Source organism: Carettochelys insculpta, chromosome 7 (assembly GCF_033958435.1).
Source record: "Carettochelys insculpta isolate YL-2023 chromosome 7, ASM3395843v1, whole genome shotgun sequence".
In the NCBI taxonomy this organism is placed as follows: domain Eukaryota; kingdom Metazoa; phylum Chordata; order Testudines; family Carettochelyidae; genus Carettochelys; species Carettochelys insculpta.
Window position 1 is genome coordinate 46,919,503 of NC_134143.1, and position 21,166 is coordinate 46,940,668.

The 21,166-nt window shown below is 42.8% G+C and overlaps 1 protein-coding gene across 1 annotated transcript in view; it reads right to left on the reverse strand.

Annotated features, from left to right (window-relative positions):
* Positions 1–21,166, reverse strand: part of JAKMIP3 (Janus kinase and microtubule interacting protein 3) — a 103,637-nt gene that overhangs the window by 52,735 nt on the left and 29,736 nt on the right. The window lies entirely within an intron of this gene.

Below are 21,166 nucleotides of genomic sequence, written 5' to 3' on the forward strand. Positions count from 1 at the left end.
ATTGCTTAAGTGTTTCAGTAGTAATTGCACTTTTTATTTCTCAGCTTTTAATCACTTTTGGGAGCCAGCCTGTAGAAATGATCATTTTACATCAAAATGTTCTCAGCTACTCTACTATTGTTATTGAATTCTTTGTATCAGGTCCCAGATGCCTTTGAATTAGACATGGATCCAAATGCATGCTCAAGAAACGCCCTTCCTCCCCCCACTAACTGTGCAGAAGAGATAGTTTGGCATTTGTATCTGGGCACTAATTTCATAGTTGTACCCTACCCGTATGCTGGGCTGACCCTCAATATGAAACAATCAGACTTTGGGATTGGAGAGAAGTCAAAAGATTAAAACCCCCAAATTTAGAATTTGGAGTGTTACAATCTTATCTCCTTTAAAGATCTGAATTTTACTCTTGTGCAGAGGACTAATCATGTACTGCTTCATGATTAACAATTTTTCAAGAGCAGCCTAAATCATCTTTTTCTGATTGTGATAAGTGTACACTAATACTCTAATAGAACTGCTATATCTTAAACAGCTAAATTACATGGCAAGACAAAATACTGCACTCACAAGTTACACAGTTGCCAAATATGCTTGTAGATAATGCAGCAGGGTGGAAAAAAATTAAACACGTCAGCTTCCTAAACCAATGCTAAATTCAGAATCACAGGTTCCTAAGTCAGACACCTATCATATGCATCTGTGTGTGTGTGTGTGTGCGTGTGCGCGTGCACTGTTTCAGCAGTATTTAAAGTATTACAAAGATTTTTATACACAAACACCCGCACACCTGCTATACTCAGTCTAAATCAATGGTTAGTGTCCTGTCGATTGTGACCAATTGTTAGATCCTGGAGCCTTCGCTAGTCAATCACAATCTTCAGATAGGCTACTTCTGCCTGACCCTGCACTGCTCCTGGAAGGAGCGGGTTGCCTAAGTGTTGGTATTATCTGAAGCCCTTGGGAAGGGTAGGGAGATAGCTCTATGCTGCCCACACCCCTAGCACTATCAAATCAGCTCCCATTGGCTGGGAACAGGCCAATGGTGGCAGCACTTGCGGGCGTGGGCAGTAGTGCAGCACATGGAGACCCCCTTCCCTCTCCACCTGTCTCCAGGGTTGGCACACAGAAGGTGCCTGCACTCAGCCAGCTAGCTTTTCCAGGAGCAGTGTGGGGCCAAGCAGAGGCAGCCTGCCTGACCCTGTTGTGTTGCTAACTGGGAACCACCTGTGGTAGGTGCCTCCTGGCCACGGTCTGCACCCTTACCTCCACAGTGCTAGTTTTGTGTTGGAACCCAAACTGTAAACTCCCAGACCCCACCCTGCACCCAACATGCTGCCCCAGCCTGAAATTCCCTCTGGCGCCCCGAGCTTTGGGATGCAGGAGAGAGGAGTGCAACCTTTAGGACACAGGTTCCCAAACTGGGGGGGGGGTGTCCCCCTGGGGGTGTGTGGTGATCCAGCCACCTCCTGCATCAATCCTTCCCACCTTGAGAAAGAGCCCATGCTGGCATTACCTCCTGCAAAAATGGAGGTAGTGCGGGATTCCTGTGACATGGGGGAGAGGGGAATCCTGCAGCTGCATGCCAGAGCCAGTGTCTCAGTAAGTGTATGCAATGCTTCCCCTCCCCAAACAGCTGGCCTGTTTCCTGAAAAACTGGGTCTGTTGCCTGCCGGCGACTTCCTTCCGCCTGCTGCCTTTCTGTGTCAACTGGGTCAGTGCCAACCACTCCTCACTCCCCACAGCAGCCATGCACCACCTAAGCAGTTGGAGCTGGCGCCCACTCACTGGCAGCCCTGTCCCACACACTGGATCCCTCATTTTGGCCCTCCCTCACAGTGTAGAGGGGCCCACAAATTCCGCTACCCCTGGAACCCCAGAAGAATTAATGTGGCCTGAGGCCTTGAACCTCAGCCCTATCTACCCTCCCACCATAGGTCTGGGATGCCAGGGAGGGAGGGAGATATCTCAGTTGTGGCCACATCAGTGGGGCTTGTGTGGGGGCTTGGAAGGTTTTTGGGGTTTTTTGCATCTCACTTGTGTGGCCCCTGACTTATTTTTCTGTGGGTCAGTGAACCCTGACCCAAAACATGTTCCCTGCCCCTCCCATAAATAAAGACAGTGCTGAAACATTTGTGTGGGACATATTTTGTTTAAAAATGGAGACTAGCCAGCAAGCCCCCATTCGGGGCCAAGCCCCCATCTGGCCACAGTATCTTAACACCCCTGCATCCCCTCACCTCAATACTGAGCCTATCATACACCAGAACCCCATGTCCTGAGCCTCTCACATCCCCAGGCTTCTGCTGCAACACGACTGCACAATCCACTCACTGCAAATCTGTGTCCTGAGCCCATCACACTCTCAACCCTCCCCTGCCCTGAGCCCTGCAGACACCCCAGCCTGAACTCCTTTACCCTCACATCCACAAGCCTGTAGTTTGCTCAGCACCCCAACATGTCACCTGACCCCAAAACTCTCCAGCCTGGAGCTCCCTTCCTGAGCCAGCAGCCCCTTCTCCACCTCTTCCTACACCCAAATTCCCTCCCAGAGCTTCCACCTTTCACCCCCTCCCACCACAAAATCCCTTACTCCCACCCCAGAGCCTGTACCTCCTGTCTCAACCCAGTGAGCATGAGTAAGGGCTGGGGACAGCAAATGGTGGAGAGGAGGGGAACAAAAAGGGCTGAGCATCAAGAAAGAGGTGGAGTTTTAAGGTTTGCCCCGACATTTAAAAAGTAATCTTGGGTGTAAAAAGATTGGAGACCCTACCATAAAAAAATAAATTTCAAATTTCATACCACAAAATGTGAATACACACACACACACACACATACACACACACACACATACACTCAGAATAGAAATATATTCTTTCGACATGGAGGGGTACAAATTGAATTCTTTGTTGAAAGTGGGGTTGGATGATAGTAAAGAAGAGGTGGGGGTGTGTGAGGGTTTCTCAAACATTAAAAATGGGGCATGATGCTATAAGTTTGGGAACCACTGCTTGAGGAGAAAGTTTGGGTGCAAGAAGGGGCTCCAGTCTGGGGCAAACTCCCTCCCAGAGTTTGTATTCCTTGGTCCTGCACTCCAACACCCTGCTGCAGCCTGGAGCCCCCCTCCTGCACCCAAACAGCCTCCCAGAGCCCACATTCCTCCCCCTTCTTGCACCCCAACACTCTGCCCTCGCCTGGAGCCCCCTCCTGCATTCAAACTCCCCCAGAGCCTGTACCTCTCATTCAAACTTATTCCTGGAGCCTGCATCCCTCATCCTTTCATTCACCCCAACATTTTGCTCCACTCTGGAGCCCTCTCCTGTACCCAAACTCCCTCCCAGAGCCCACACCCCTCATTCACCTCAACACTCTGTCCAAGGCAGATGAAAGCAAGTGAGGTTGGAGGAGACCAAGCAAGGGAGGGGAGGGGAGTGGGTCGGGCTTTGGGGAAGGGTTAGGGAAGGTACAGGGTAGTTGCTGGGTTGCCCTTAAATTCAAAAAGTGATCTTGGGCATAAAAAGATTGGACCACTGTTCTAAATATTCCCAAAACACTACAAAATTAAATGAAATTATCAGCTTTTTAAACACAGAGCTATTCATAGAATACTTTCCCCTTAATGAGAGAGACAATAAGAACTGGTCTGTCTTCTGCTATATTTTTTTACAGGCTTGTTTGCAAACCCAGATAAAAACGCAGGATTGAATTAGCCCATATTACATTGAATTACTTTCCTTTAATAGTATTAATATCTTAGTCAAATACAGAATTAGAAGGCTAAAAAATAAAAAGCTTTTCTTGTCATATCTGTGTTGAAGTGATTCTTGTTCACAAGAATGATTAGTACCAGATTTAGTTTTAGAATCCTTTGCACCAGTATCCACATAAATACAGTATTTAAGTTTTTAAAATTGTGACACAAATTGATGCAAACAAGGAAATTCAGAGTCAAGGCTGACATTCCCTCCACAGCAATTTTGTTGTGCCTAAATATTGTAACTAATGCAACATATAACACTGCCTATGACCCACTGTCGTCTCTATGATCACTGTACTTAAGGGCTAGACTTTTAAAGATATTTAGGCACCTAACTCCTACTTTCAGATTTTTTATATTATGTAGGGCACATCCACTGTCTGGCTGTTGTGCAGTAAAACTGTGAATAATAAGTACTCTAAACTGCAAATCCACCTGCACTGGGCCTTGGGCTAGAGATACTACAGATGAAATTGTGGTTCCACTGAAGTCTAGGAAAGTTTTCAAAGACATCAGTAGAGTCAGGCTTTCACATTGTGGCCGCGGCTATGCTAGTAAGTTCTTTCAAAATATTTTTCGAAAGAAGGGCGTGTCTATACACAAACAATGGTATTTTGAAACTAAATCGAAAGATCGCAGCGCTCCTTTCCAAAGTGCTCCTCCACTCCTGTTTCAGGAAGAGCACCTTCTTTTGAAAGCTGCTTTCAAAATAAAATGCGTATAGATGCTCCATGGGCCCTTTTTTTTGAAGGAGTGGTCCTCATGGCACCTGATTTTTCAATCTCTGGCCTGTTCTTTCGAAGGAGTGTGGATGAATGCTCTCTTTGAAAAGCGCAGATCATGCTTTTGATCTGCTTTTTTGTGTGTGGACACAGTCTTTTGAAAAAAGTTCTTTTGGAAGAGATTTTGCAGAAGGACTTATTTCAAAAGATCACTGTAGTGTAAACGTAGCCTGTGTCTTTGAGAACTTCAGGCCAAAATTCATCTGGGAAGCTGAGCACAACCCCTTCCTGAGTTGCTTTCCTTCCTCAAAAGCCTCAGGATAGGCATCTATTATGAGAAGGAATGGGAATACATATCTCTTAGTCTTGCAACTGTAATCAGCTTCACCACTGATTTATTTTGAAGATGAAGAGTTCTGCTATCGTGCAGACTCTGGAATAAGAGTGACTGAGCACACAACACTTAATTTTCTTTATCTGAAAATACCAAGCAGCACCTTCAGTAACAATGGAGAGATATTTCCTTATCTAAAGTATTCACAAAGCTTTATACATCCTAAAATAAAAAACAGTAAACCCATAAATAGTATATATAATATTATAGGAAGTGGCCCAAGAGTCTAATTGTTTCAGAAAAAGAAGCATGGCTTGTCAACTACCTCTGTTAAAAGAACATGTAAAAAATTAAATACATGCAAGTACGATTTTCTTCTATGCATAAATATGCAAACATTAGTCTCCTTGGAAAACTGAGGCAATAAAATACATTTTGAGTACTACTGTTTTAGATGCTTTAAAATATTGAATTCCTAGTAAAACCAAATTCTACTGAAGTTTGCCTTATAACAGAGCTACGTCTGGTGAACTCTTCCCATGCATGATCAAACAGTAAACAAAGAGATTCTAAATTTAAAAATCTGTATTGCCAAAGTTCCACTTATAAGAACACAAAGAAATTCTGTATCATAGACAATATTTTCAACTAAGAAAAACATGAAATTAGTGCAATTGAAAAAAATCCAATATAATAATTACATTCTGGTAAGGTTTTGATTTTGGGAAAAAAAAAAGACTAAATCTTAGCTTTGTGAGGAAATAAGAAAACATTAATATTTACATCTCCCTATCCGTTTAAGCTTATAGTTATGGATTAAATATAGTATTCTTATATTTACAGTTCATTGTTAAACATTAATATAGTCATAATATTATAGCAACAAGATGTATTCAATACATGAAGAAAGATTTTTAAAGATAAGTTTACAGTTTTTTTCTTTGCAGCATTAATAATATTAAGGTATTGTTAAAATAAAGAAAATTATTTGCAACTCACTGAAAGAGCAGTGTCAATTTCCAGGTGCGTGTCCAATAAATAGCTACCACACACACGTATTTCATTACTCTGCCCAGAAACACTGAAGTACCTTTGATTAATGTGGCTACTACCTTCCTTATATTTGTATCTGGTTGCTTAAGATAACAGGACTACTTGTGAAACAGTGTCAATGAATATATATGAGCACAGTATCCAATCGTTTAAAGGAGAATGTCTTGCTTGTCAGTGTGGAAATTCCCACTTTATTTTTAGCAGGCTGTCTCCACCTAAAATGAATTTTTATGCCGAAGTGTTAATTAATAAACAGACTATGAGCATAGCTACTGCCAATTATGCAAATGAAAAGGCATGAAAAGTTGAGTCTCCCATATCCCTTGTGCTAGTAAATGAAATTTCTAATATTTTTCATCAAGCTGATTTCAAACCCTATGGTATGATTTCTAAGGCAATATTAAAATCAATATGTAACCTTCACTGGTCTAGAAATTTCCTCTTGTAATGTTCATGGAGCATTTATAGTTTTACAGTCTCCATAAGCATCATTAACATGACTGTAAACAGCAGAAGTCTGTTTTTGAAGCTTCCTGTGTCTCTGCTAAAAAAAAGTCAAAGCTATTCCCAGAAAAAGGTTTTAATTGCAAATGAGAAAATCCTTGCCAAGGCAGAGGCTGTTACATGACAAACATTTCCCCATAGGCAGCATGTCAGAGCAAGGAATCAGAATGTGTAAGAAAATCAGCATTAGTGCTCCATTTCAGTGTCAGAATTGTAGGTGCATGAACTGTCAATCATTGCTTAGTGGAATGGTAACTAAAAGGGCTAGATTAAAAGAAAGGTGATCTCTTTTCAAGTCAGTCTCCCTGCCCTTAGGGGGATATGCATTTGCACTCTGACAGAAGGAGAGGCCCAGGGAACTTCTGTGTATCAGCATTTACCCTCTTTCAATTTTCCTTCATATGCTTTCTTTACAGTTTGCAGTTATCTTTTTTAGGGTTGATAGGTCCTTTGTCCCAGGATTCGGCCCAGTATTTAATTATTCTATGGTTGTGCACCCTGCGGTGCACAACTGCAACACTCACAGTACAGACACGTTTGTACATTTACCAGAATAGTATATTAATATATTTAGCACAGTCACAAAGACCCCAATTTCATAAGCTAGATAGGGAATGTATAGACATACTTTCATACCATTTACTCACATTTTCTTTCTAGAACTATCTGAGGTGCTAGCCATCATCTTCATCACATTCACCTTCTCCCTCATTACCAGTGGCTACCATTCTGGCACACCTCAAGGACTACGTCTTTTCCTACCACCCCTAGGCTGGGATTTCACTTTTATAGTACGTTGGGCTGACACAATTATCTCTGATACATATTCAGAAGGGAATGTTTCCTTTTCTCCTTATTTTTATTTCCTTACCTTATTAATGGTGAAGCATTTCTTTCCCTATAAGTCAGTATATCATTGATCTCAACTTATTATATACAGGTTGGAACTCTCTTGTTTGCACTCTCTCACCCAGCAACGTGTGCTCTGACAGGACCACGTATGTTGCTGGACCAGAGAACCCTAGCTGCCTGGAGCCAGTCCAGCTGGTGGGCTGCTTCTGCTGGTGACAGGGAACCCCTCTGGGAGCCATGCTGGCAGCCCCATGACAGGGAGCCAGGCCAGGGGTGAGGAGCCTAGTGGGGACCTGGCCAGAACCAGTGAGCCCCCCTGTGAGGAGCCTGGCTGGGGCCAGGAAACCCCATGGGGAGAGCAGCCTGGGCTGGAGAGCCCCACCAGCAGCCCCACTGCAGAGAGCCAGGCCAGGGCCAGGGCACCCTGCAGGGAGCCTGGCCAGAGCAAGGAACCCTGCCAGCAGCACTGCAGCAGCAGGGAGTGGCCTGGGCCAGGGAACCCCACTGGCAGCCCTGTGGTGGGGAGCTGGGCCAGGGTTGGTGAGCCCTGTGGAGAGCCTGGCTGGGGCTGGGCAGACCCACTAGCAGCAGACCCACCCGGAAGCCCTGCAGGGCAATGGGGAGCCAGACCGAGGAGCACCATGGGGACCCCTTCTGGGGCATCCCCGCCAGGACAGGAATCGCTGCTGGCACCCCTGCAGCAGAGACCTGGGTGGGGCAGAGTGCCCTGCCAGGAGTAGAGGCAGCCTGGGGGCAGGCAGTGAGCAACAGTCAGGAGGGGCGGCCCCCACCAGAGACATGACACCTGCTGGTTCAACAAATGCCCTTGTTCAGGACTACTCAGGTCCCACGTGTGCTGGACCAGGGAGGTACAACCTGTACATCCATTTGTTACCATAGGCCTTTTGTGGTTGTCTATCACTTCAGTTATTTCTGGTCTAACTAGCTATTTAGTTTGCTCTTAAACTGTTTATTTCAGGTTTTCTAAGTAGGGATGTACCTGCTAAATTTGAGGGTATTTCTGGAAGAGGTTACTTCATGTGCGGGGCCTGAACATATGCACATCGACTTTGCTATCTGGGTGAAAGGCCCAGGGCTCTCCGGCCCAAGTTAGCTTTGCCTTAGCTCCACATACAGGATATGGCCTGTAAGTCCCTTGTGTTACAACCAACCTGCCAATATAAACCTACTATAACCTATTACAATAAATATGTAATCAAAATAATAAGACAACAAATCTATAGGCAATCAAGCAGATTAGCCCTACAGACTACACAACATGAAGGTTTTTCTCAGTGTTTTCAAAGACAACAACATACTATCGCTCTGACTCTTTTCTAATTTGTGTCATTACAGAGGTGCTAACTATTTTGTGTCCTTATCAAACAATTGCACCAGTAGGAATAACTCAGAACACTGTACCAGTGTTACACAGTTGTATAGATCACCGTTTTATATTTTATAAATTGATTGGACATGACCGTATCCCTGTGAAGGGACACTGTCAGCTAGTCAAAGGCAAATGTCAAAAAGTCAAATGTGATTTAACAACTGCTAAATATTCCAAGCCCATCGAAGCCATGCATATGCACTGTATTGACACAACATGGATTTCAGGCATTCAGTCATTAATAGATGATTGCAGCACAGCAGATGCAGTGGAGGATAAGCAGTGAAAGGGCGATTCTGCTGTTGTTGCTGATGATGAAATATTCTTCATTTTCCTAAACAATGTTAAAAAAAATCACTGGCTAGCTTCAACCCAAAAACAAATGTAGCCACTGTGTATTGATTTAATTTGTCTTCTGTATCTATTTTGCCTCTCAGCCATTCATGTAATGCAGGGGTTTCAAACTCAAACTCAGAGCCTGTGGTGGGCCATCCCCAGCTACAGCAGTTGTGCAATCCAGTCTCAGAGGGCGAGCAGGCAAACTCGTTCCACTTTGCTCTGCTTCCCTGTGGCTCCCACTGCCATGGGGAGTGCAGGGGCACCAACTGCTGCTGCTGCCCCACACCAAGTCCCCCTGGTAGCTCCCAAAGTTGAATCCCTCAGGAGACAAGGTGCAATGATGGGGGAGGGTGGGACTGTGGAAGAGAGTGGCAGGGTTTGGTTGACAGATACAGACAGACCTCCCTTCCAGTTCACCAATACTCCCATTTCAGATTGTGCAACTGCTCTGACTGGGGGTGGCCCACAGGCCAAGAGTTTGAGACCCTTGGTCTCATGTCTTCTCACAATCCATATGTTAAATGAATTAAATCTCACTGGTTCTAGATGAACAGCTCCTTTTCCTGGACTGCCCTAATCAATCAATCTGAGATGGTCTACAGGCAAGCAAGTACATATTAATATTAAAAAGCTTACCAAACATGGATTCTGGCAGGCCCAATTCTTCCGGTCCTACCCTGGATCAGGAAAGAGCCCTGGAGTCTGTCTAAACTCATGTTTTTTATCTAACATTTTTTTCTTTGTTAGTGTCTGGGGAAACCAGTTTGAACTAGTATATGTGTATCTTTCCAGGGGTGTAGCTTCTTTAGAGATGCTATCACCGGAATGATCTGCTAATAACACCACCGCCCAAACCCTACCTGCCCGATGTTCTCCTATTTACTGTTCCCATAGAAATACATACAGGTTGCACCTCCTAAAACCAGCATTCCCTGGTCCAGCAACATCCCTTCTCAGGCAGGACCAGGGATGCTCCTGGGTTAGAAAGCCCGGGCATGAAATCAAGCTGGCAGCCACATGGGGCTGGAGGAAGTAGCCAGCAGACTCTGGCAGCTGTGTGGGGCTTTGGCCAGAGTGGCCAGAGGAGCCAGCATTCCCCACCAGCTGGGCTGGGCTGGAAGACCCTGAAAAACTGTCTGGTGGCTGCATGTAGCCAGAGGAGCCGGCTAGTGTCCTGCAGCGGCCCAGGAGGACTGGGGCCATTGTCCCATGGAAGCTCTATGGGGCGCAGCAGCTGGATGAGCAGCTGCTGGATGAGCTGGATGGATGAACCTGTGGTGGGGGGCTTGAGGCAGGATGCCTGCTGTGGGCCCATGCAAAGGATCTCTCCTGATCTCACAAATTCTCTTGTTTGGGACCAGTCAGTAACTAACCATGCTGGATCAGACAGGTGCAGCCTGTAGAATTCCACAATACCACATACACTACTGCATTTATAACACAACTGACCCTCATCACCAACGTCGTCATCATCATCAATAACCGTGGGCTCAGTGCCCGTTGGTGTCTGAGTTTTACTCACTATTTCCTTCTATTTTTCCTTGTCCATTGAGGAGTGGCTTAGTTTCTGTAGATTACCTCCACACCAATCTACTATATCATCTACACATTCTCTATGGGGTCTGCCTCTCGTCTTTGAACTCTCCATTATGCTGAATACCAGAGTCTTGATTTTTTGTTCATTCTGCAAATATGCCCTAATAGCTGTAACTTGCGTTGTACAACTTTCTGCAGTAGGTTTTCTTTCGGCTGTATCCTCCTATATAATTCCTCGTTGGTGACCTTTTGCATCCATCCTATTCTCAGGATCTTTCTCTAACAACTCCTCTTGAATGCCAATATTCTTCTCTTTGAATCTTTCATCACCCATGTCTCACATCTGTACAACATGCTGCTGAACACACACGTTTTCAAGATGCTCAGCTTTGCTCCTAAGCTAATTGCTTTGCTTTTCCAGATCTTATCCATCTCCTTCAAACTTGTTCTTGCTTTCGCTCTTCTAATCGCTATTTCCTTCTTACATTCTAGATCATACATTATATTGCTCCCCAGACACATGAACTTCTCTATGTTCTGTAGTTCCATCCCATTGACACTGATCTTCCTTCCTACTTCCTTATTTCCAAATACCATTGTTTTTGTTTTATCAATGTTCATAATCAGTCTGTACCACTTCTCTTTCTCATTTGGCACCTGCACTGCTTTCATTGGCTTCTCCTCATCTTCTTCAATGATAATTATATCATCCACGAACCTCAAGCTGCTAATTCTTATCCAGTGTACAGATATCCCTTCTAGCTGTTCCTTGATCTCGTCCATTGCTCTCTCTAAATGAGTGATGAAAATACTCGGCGATTTCGGTCTCCTACCTTTACTCATTCTAAACCAACTTCCCACATATTCTCACCACTGCCTCTGCATTGTCATTTATATCCTTCAACAACTGTATCAGTCTGTTATTCATCCCATATGACTCCAATACTGCCCAAGTCATTTCCTGATCTATACTGTCAAATGCCTTCTGAAAATCGACGAAGCAAGCATAGATGTTATTGTGCTTTTGTTGAGATTTCTCCACTATCAATGTTAGTGTCAATATCTAACTTCCCACATATTCTCACCACTGCCTCTGCATTGTCATTTATATCCTTCAACAACTGTATCAGTCTGTTATTCATCCCATATGACTCCAATACTGCCCAAGTCATTTCCTGATCTATACTGTCAAATGCCTTCTGAAAATCGACGAAGCAAGCATAGATGTTATTGTGCTTTTGTCGAGATTTCTCCACTATCAATGTTAGTGTCAATATCTGCTGTATGGTACTTCTATCTTTCCTGAACCCTGCTTGCTCATCTGCTAGATGTTCTATCTGAGATCTTAGTCTCTCCTTCAGTATCATCATCAGCACCTTGCCTAGATGACTTGTTAGAGCAATCATTCTGTAGTTCTTGCACTTCAATGTGCTTCCTTTCTTGTGTATTGTCACTAGCATGGATCTTGTTCATTCCTTAGGTGCCTGCCCTTCTTTTCATGCTATGTTACGTAGTTGGTGTATTTCCTGAATCATACTTTCTCTACCGTATTTAATCATCTCTCCCATGATCTTCTTATTTCCAGGGCTCTTGTTGTTCTTTAGTCATTTCACCGCTCTTTCTACTTTCTCCTTTGAAGTATCGCTCTTGATCTTGATGCTCAGTGGAGATATCTCAGTTCTTCAATCAGTCTCTCTGAGACACTTGGGTCCAACTCTTCTTTGTACAGATAGGTGTAATATCTCATCCATAGCTGCATAACCTTCTCCTTATTCATGAGCACCTCTTCATTCTCATCTTTGATCATCATCTGCTTCAGCTGACACTTTATGTTAATATTCCTAATCATTTTATACACCTCCCTGGTCTGACATTTGCCATAATACCTATCTAACAACTGACCCCTCTCCAAACACTTAACCTAATCCAGTAAAATGTAACTTAATTCAATGAAGTTCATTTGTGATATTGCAGGGAATTGTCAGCTTGGCTGAGTGTACGCCAGAAGTTGCCATTTCTGCGTCTTCCTATACCTCCGGAAGCACCACTTTTAAGAGCGTTAGGTAAAGAGCTGCACCACAAGAAACCATTTACCTTGCACAAAAAGCAGAGGCTTTATTAGTCTATAAAACCTCAGAACCATGTTAGTGGATTTTTGAGTGCTATATACTGTCACCTTATGTATCAATTATTTACATACATCTTTCATACACCTTTCTTTTAGCAATCACTACCAAACATGTGAGCAGAAGCAGGTAGTTTTCCATGCCATCCAGGGATTCCCCTGTGCAGACTTATGAAAGAGCAGCTTTCCATTCCCTTTGAGCTGTCAAAATGATGGAAAGGGAATGTCACAGGGGCCAGGATCTGGCTCAGTACTAATTCTAATAGATTCCTAACTATCACAGCTAAGTGAATACTGTAAAAGAGTGTTTGCAGATGCTTGCTGAGCCTCCTATTCAATTGGATCCTATTTTGAACCTTTGTTACTTGCTATTTGGGAACACCCGCCTGGAAGGGGTATATTTGTTTGAACAATGGGAGAAAATATTCATGAAAACAGCAATATTCACATTTGCACAAGAATATGTATATGCAGTGCTTCCAAGAGCTGCTGTGGGCCCTCCGGCAAGTGGGGACAGGGACTTGGCTCTGCACCCCAGAAGGTGTGGACCTAATGGTGTAAGGGGCAGGGCCTAGAGGATTTGGCCTTCAGTGCCACCAGGATCATGGCACTGGCCCTGCCCCCTCCCAGCTGGGTGCAGCCAGAGCTGCATTGCTGCAACGATTCAAAAGGGACCAGAGCTCCAGAAACTACCGCTGCAACTGTGGCAGCAGCGGCAGCTGGATCTGTAGATCCCTTAGTGAAAAAATATTACTATTGTTATTCACTATTCATCATTTGAATTTTACAGTGTTTAAGTCATCCTATTATTGTTTACCATGTGATTGAAATGACCATCACACAGAAATACTAAATGGCCGATACTCAGATTGAGAACAAATTTTGATAAAGTTGATAATAGTTCACCTGAATTACCCAGTAGAAAGATATGATTTACAAATACATTAGTAGAAATACAGCTGAAATAGCCAAAAGGAAAAACGAACTATATTTTCAACTATCCACAATTAACAATTTGACAAGATCCAAATACAGGAAGCCTGATGGAGATCTGATCCCATTACCAAACCTTTACTTCTGCACATGGAAATTTTTCACCAGCATGCCTTCTGTTTTCTTCTGACTTCCTAATAAAGGACTGAGTCAATCAGCTGTGAAATGGACAATTTAAGGATTTTTGCTTCCTACTCTACTCACCTGACACTTTGCTTTAACGCCCACATTTCTTCAATATGTTATCACTTCCTTGGGAAAGTGAGACTTGTCAGACTCATGTGTTTGTAAACATCTAGTGCTTGGTAATAAACAAGGTATTTGTCCTTTTTTCCCTATGTTGTTGGAACATCTTTATAAAGAACAGGTATATTTGGAATAAAACTTGGTAGTATAGATCCTCAAACTTAAAACTAAAAATCAAGTTTATTAAACAAGTTTTTAAGAGGACATTTTTCATATGTCTGTTTGGTGCAATATGATGTGATTTTTCATCTTTTATAACTGCATTTAAGCTAGTAAATCAGGGACAGCTTGACTGTGCTAAAGTTGTGCTGCTCCGGAGATTGCATACAAAACTTATACACAAATAGCTCATGCCATATGTGCAAAAAGGAAAAAAAAGTCTTGGATTTAGGAGCTATAATTTTTACTTTTGATTAAATAGAGAAAATAATGTTCCATGCTACCAAAAACTCTTCCCATTTCTTAAAAAATATGGAGCAAGTTCTTGCAATATTTTTCATAAGGATAGACAATGACAGTGGAAGAGGACTTTGATTAAATGCATCATTGCAGACATGAAAAATCACAGAAACTAGAAGTGTGATCAGAGATCACATACCAGATGTTAAGTTGGGGTGATAAAAGCTATTTTAAATTCTGTCGTATTCAGCAGGTAAGAGATGTTACTCAGTGAAGATTTATAAAACCATATGCAAAATCCCAGTTTTACAAAATCACATTCTGTATTATTTTCGCAACAGATGTCACCTTTTAACAACAACAAGCCTGTGCATTAAAATTTCCTGGATACAAAAATTGAGTCAATGTCATCATCTGCTCTCTGAAGACTTCTGCTTCCAGCAAACGCATTTCTTACAAAATATTTAATTTAAATTTAATACTTACATAGAATTTTTTTATTTTCCAGTAAGCATGTTTCCTTTGATCTTGAAATGCACTTGTGAACTCAATATTACCTCAGAGATAAGAATCTTTTTAATGTGACAATGGAATTTGTACTGGATTTGTGTATGTCTGTAGCCATATGATCAAGGCTGTGATTTCATTTAGTCTCACAAGCTAAACAATGCTGGTAAATCCTCCGTTTCGGTCTTCTTTAAAAAAATCCATTACTTATATATAATAAGATAGGAGAAAATAGCCAGTGAAATTTTAGACTGTACACTGGACCAGGGATGTGCAAATTGGGGACAGGCCCCCTCAGGGAAGGGTGAAACTTAATAAGGGGGGCACAGCATGATTGACTGCTCGGTCTCAGGCTCATTCATCTAATTAAAAATGTTAAATATGTTATTGCTTTCTGCATGTGTATTCACACCTACATAACAATTAATAACATTTTTACACTCTACAGATTTATTTTCTTACACATACCAAAAGGGATTTTTTTTTCATATGAACATAACTGAAATTTCCATCGGTTTGGATTACAATAGACAGGCTGGGGGCCCTGTTAATTGCAGGGATGAAAAGTGGGGCCCGACATAAAAAGTTTGCTTACCCCTGTGTTAGATACATTTAATTTTTTCTGACCATATGGGACCGATTGTACTCTTTGTATGAGTAGAATGTAGCACATCATCTGAGAGAATCAGGGTTAGGCTGCATAGAAAGGACAGCTTGACACTGGATTAAAAAGTGATGTTTTGCTAGGCAAAAGGTTAGACTGAATAATTATGCTGGTCCTTTCTGTCTACAAAGGACATTAATCAATGAATCAGATGTAATTTGGCAAAGCAATGATGGTGATGTGATAATCATGGGCATATACAGAGGATGGGCACATATCAAAGAGGTGAACAAAAAAGGAGCTTATTTTTAGCATGGTCCAAGAAAGAATAAGTCTGGTAATAGGAAACTGTGAGCAAAGGAAACACTTTTAACAGTGTGATTCTTATATCATGGAAATTGAATTAATCTCCCAGAAGAGGCAACAAAAAACTGCTCACTTGGGCCCTTTAATAATAAATCAGAAAAAGCCCATTTGAAAATCCACCACATTGGGATAGTTTCTACAGCTGCTAGGTCTGATCCACCTCTAACTGCTACTGGGTTCTGAAAAATAAACACATGACTTTACATGTTACTTGTTTAAAAATCTGAAATAAAATGTTCACGAATCATTATGACCCTGTGTTTGCAAAATAACAAATTATACTCAACAAATATTTTGATGGGCATAATTTGCCTTCTGGTAATCAGCTTTGGGTTATTGTAATATCTGAACTAATTAGAAGTACTCAAAGACAAGAGATAAAAATCATAACTTCATGACTCTTTCATATAAAATGCCCAAGAAATCTACTGAGTGAAATGTTAGAAGACAAATTAACATATCCAATTTCAATCCAAAATTTTCTTTCCTGAAATGTTCATAGATACAGGCAGATAATGTCCAAATCAGTCCAAAGTTTACAATTTCATGGATCACTGCTATTACGTATAAATGCCCGCCACCCATCCCATCACTAGGCAAGTAATCTGCTGTACCATGTAACTGATTGGAATTCCCCTTCGGTAAATATTAACTGTGAAATTTATCATCCGTGGCACTCTTTGTTCTATTAGCTTTTATCATTTGCAGGGTTCTGTAATATCTGAGTACCTATGGTATGAAATTGCAAGATGAGGGACAAAGGGGTATTCATAGTGCTTAAACTTAAGCACACAGTGAAATGGTTTACTGAATCATGACCAGAATTAATTCTCATCCTCTCAGGGTAAAACTGAATCTCTGGAGATTTCTCTTTCACATAATGCTGCTCCTTGGTTGATTATCTAGTGCCTACCCTGCAGCTCACAGTTTAAGACTATTGAATTAGTCATACATTATTCATTCAGTTTGAAGTTGCCATATAATATTTATGACTGAAAAGGATATTTTATATTTTTCTATGGGTCTAAAGTGAGATGTGATCATCTTCTATCTTGTATCTATGTTCAATTTTAATTTGAAAAGAGACGATGGGAACAATACAAAATTACCTTTTTAAGCGTGTTTACTGATTATATATGGCTCTATTTTCCATTCTGCAGCTAAGACTGCCATGGTACAGTAAGCTGTCTTCTGAGAGTAATTATAAATATGAATAATTAGACTGAGAAATTATCTAATTAAAAAGTTGTACATCTCAGCAATAAATAGTTTCAAAGAGATTTATTTAGAAAGGTTTAATCTTGTTACAAAATTATTGACTCATCTTTGGGTAGAATCTACTCTTGCCCACTCTTACAAAAACAGTATTTTTTCAAAGGGTGAGACAGTTGTTTGGCTTGCATGGCTTATCACGTCATCTTTGTTAAAATTACTAAATAATGAACTGCACATAAACCAAGGAGCTTTTAATATCCTTGTCATGATTCCACTAATAAGTAAGAAGTGGATATCTGCCATAAACAAGTAGTCCCTAACTGTGCAACAGGGCATTTGCACTAGAGCGAAGAGCAAGGCAATATTTACGACTTACGGGCCAGATCCCCAGCTGGTATCAATGGAGGTCAGAGAAGTCACTTTTATGTTAAAGTTTTCCTTCCTCTTCCTTCTCTTTTAAGGAAGGGGATGGTGACCTGGATATCTGTCTGTCTTCCTGGGTTAGCTCTTTGGGCTTAGTTTAACAGGGGGTCTACCTCCAGCTCATCCTCCTGGAGAATTATTGTTTGAGTATGTAGCTCTGGGAGTGGTGAGACGTGCCGTTGTCTCCCTCTCAGCAGGTCTGTCTTTGGTGTCAGATACGGGGCTACTTCTTCCTGTTTACCACTAATTGCTGCAGTAGGTTCTCTCTTTTAAGCTCCTCTACAACCCCTCCAGTCAGAAAAACCTTGCAGAGCCTCTCGTTGTTATTGAACAGGCCCAGAGGTGCTGGTCAGTCTCTTCTCTGTCCGTATGAGTACTTCTCCCTTTAAACAGGGACTGGGGTCATGCCTTTTGCTGTATGCACATTTATGCAGTTGTCACAGTTCAGAGCACTGCACCTGTATTTCCCCTTGATGGTCCAACAAAGGCACCAGAGATGTCACCACAGTGCTGGGTCGTCAGAGGGCCCTGCACCCCGCACCCACAGTCAGGAGCGTCTCTCAGACAGCAGGTAAAACTGAAGAGTTTATTACTCAACAGAGATACTGCATAGAACAGCACAGAGGGATTGACAGCCACTGTGCGCTCTGGGCAAGGCTGGAGGAGGCCCAGCTCTGTGCCCCTCGAAGGGATGGCGATAAGGGCAGAAGAGGTGAGACCAAGGGCACTCAGCTCTTAGTGTTGCCCAGACTGCAGTGCTCCCTCCCACACTCCCACCGGTCAGGTGGAACATCTCTACCATGGTAGTGCAAAGGGACCTGGAACTCCAGGTTCCAGGATGAAGTAACAGTGGTGATGGCCAGAGCTCCAGGCTCCTTGGAAATGTTGGGCCCCCATGCAACTGCTCCTCTTGCCCACCCTATCAGCAAGCCTGGTCAGCACAGTAACCAGAAGCAGCCAGTACAATCCGTCTCTGTGAGAGGGGAGCCCAGAGCTAGGGTCTGTTCTCGTCCTGCACCCCAAGCCAGCCCAGACTGCCCCTCTCCCAGCAGCCCACTCACAGCCCCCACAGCCAGGCTCCTCCTCTGGCGTTTGTCCTATTTCCAGGGCAAAATGTGTCTGTCACTTAGTCATACTCTCTTCTGATTTCAGGTTATGAAGCCATTGAACTGCCGTGTAGACAAACCCATACACAACACACACATTAAATATGTGTCAGTGGAGCTTCCTAGGGTCTTGCCTTCTTCCAATAGCAGGGGTCTTCTCCAGGCTGTGGGCCTGGTATCTGCTAGTTTTAAATGTTCTGAATAAACTCCATGCTAAACCAAACAGACACAGAGCAAGTGTTACTGGCTAATCCAACGTGTGATGTAAAGAATAATTCCCCCTCCATGGGAGAGAGAGATGCCCCTGATGACATAGATAGCATTTCAGAATAAAATTAGTGAAGAACTTTCTTGTGACAACCACACTGCACCACCTATTTACCCAAATCAGAGTGAGAAAACTTAACAGACAGAAAAAGTATTTAGCTGCATAACTAATTAGTTATGGAAGATCAAATAAATATTTGCCTGGCATCTTTAACTCCCACAACTGCCTGTATTCTGCCTTCATATTCTCATTTCTTAGCCACTTATATTGTAAATACACTAATTACCTAATTTTTTGACCATCGGTTGCCTTCATCTCACATTGACTTCACTGGAATGATCAGCATGTGGTACCTCTTCAAACTGGGATATAACCCCTGGAGGAAGAAATGCTGAGGGAACATGGCATACATACATAGCATCACCCTTCATGACTTATGAGAGGTTTTCACTTACAAGTGCCCCTCAAGTTATACTTCCCCTGGTGTCTTGCTGTGACACACTGATTTATTTAAAATCACAATTTAAATGCTGATAACAATGTGGCACACTGATTTCAGTCCATATTGTGGTCAGTCAGTACTAAACATGACCATGTCCTAAAAAAAAAATTGAAAAAAATCACCTAAGAATTACATTAGAAAATGAATGTGTACTTATTCACTGGCTGATTTAAATCATGCACATTTAGGACACATAGTTTGTTTCAGAAAAGCAATATATGCCACCACAGCAAACTACCAATAATTTCCTGCACTGTAGGTCACCTTTTAGAACAACTATACACTAGTTATAAAATATTTAAAATTATAGACCCAGGTCCTCTGCAGGGATAAACTGGCATATCTCCACTGAAATCTTCCGATTTGCATTGGTTTACATCCATGAAAGATACAGCATACCACATATATGTTACTATTAACAATATTTAATTTATGAAGTGAAAAATCATATTGCGTCATTGGTTGAATATAGGAAAGCATTTACGTACAGTTACTGAAAAAGCAGATATTCCCATTGTGGAATTTCTAAGTATTACAGATGAAAATTTCCTAACTCAAAAAGTGTAACATCCAACGTGGAGGAAATCTATATTGATCTTGTTTGGCTAGATAAAGAGAAACTCATCAGAGACATAAAAATAAACAGTAACTTTGGTACAAGTGATCAAGACAGGACCATATTTATAATGTACCAACAGTATAAAGTCCAGAGTAGCAGTACACCGTTTTACAAAGCTGAAAACAATTGTGAGCCATATGAGCTGGAGGGACAATTTAATCAGAAACATGTGAATGACAATTGGAAATTGTTTTGTAATATTTTACTAGATGCCCCAAAGGCCACAATTGAGGAAGAATGCTGAATGGAGAAAAAAACAAAAACAAAAACAACTTCTGATAGAGGGAAAGTGAAGGCAGTGATGAAAACAACTCTCTCAAGACAGGAGAAGCTGATGGTAATGAATATTAACCAGAAGTTAGAAATTGTGAAAACCAATGAGGGAAGAAAAAGGGCAGTATCTATGGCCAACAGAATTAAGAACAATGCAAAAGAGTTGTTGAATATATTAGGAATAAACAAATTGGCTACATCTACATTAGAGTGCTACTTCGATGTGTAGCGTCTACACCCCCGCTGGGGCTGGTGCCGTCGATGTGCAATGTCGAAATAGTGACACAGCACATCAAAAGGACGGCAAATGGGAGTGTCCGCACACACAAGTGGCTCCTCTTAAAATAATGGGCCAGGAAAGCCTGTGGATGGGGTCACAAGGTGGAGAAGTACATCCGGGGCAACAGCCACAGAAAGCTGCTCCTCCCAAACACGCTCAGCCTGCACTGCACAAGGCCTGTGGAGCTGCCACAAGCCCTGCAGACAGAGTGCCCACATCCATGGACCCAGAGCAGCAGCAGCAGCAGAAGCTCGATGTCCTGCAGGCTGCCACCCATGGAGCAGGCACCCTGCTAAGTGCTGCATGGGTGGCTGCCCAGCAGCTCCTGGAAGGGGAGCCCTCTCCCGGGGCAGAAGGGGATGACCCAGACCATTGGGCCCTCCTGCTCTCTCCCCCTCGCCAGGTGCTCCGCCAGCTCTGGAGCTACCCCACCAGCTCAGAGCGGTGGGAGCACCTCGTCATGGTGGAGTAGGACAATGACATGTGGCCCTGGAACTTCCGGATGAGGCAGCAGACCTCCTTGGAGCTCTGCCAGTGGCCGAGACACCAGGACCCTCAGATGTGGCGCGCCCTCTCTGTGGAGAAGAGGGTCATGATAGCTGTCTGGAAGCCAGCCACTCCAGACAGCTACTGCTCCTTCGGTCACCAATTTGGTGTGGGCAAGGCCACAATTGGGGCCATCGTCATGGAGGTAGGGAGACCCAGGCACATACCCCCTGGGGGGTGGAAGGGACCAGGGAGGGAGGCTGGAGTGGG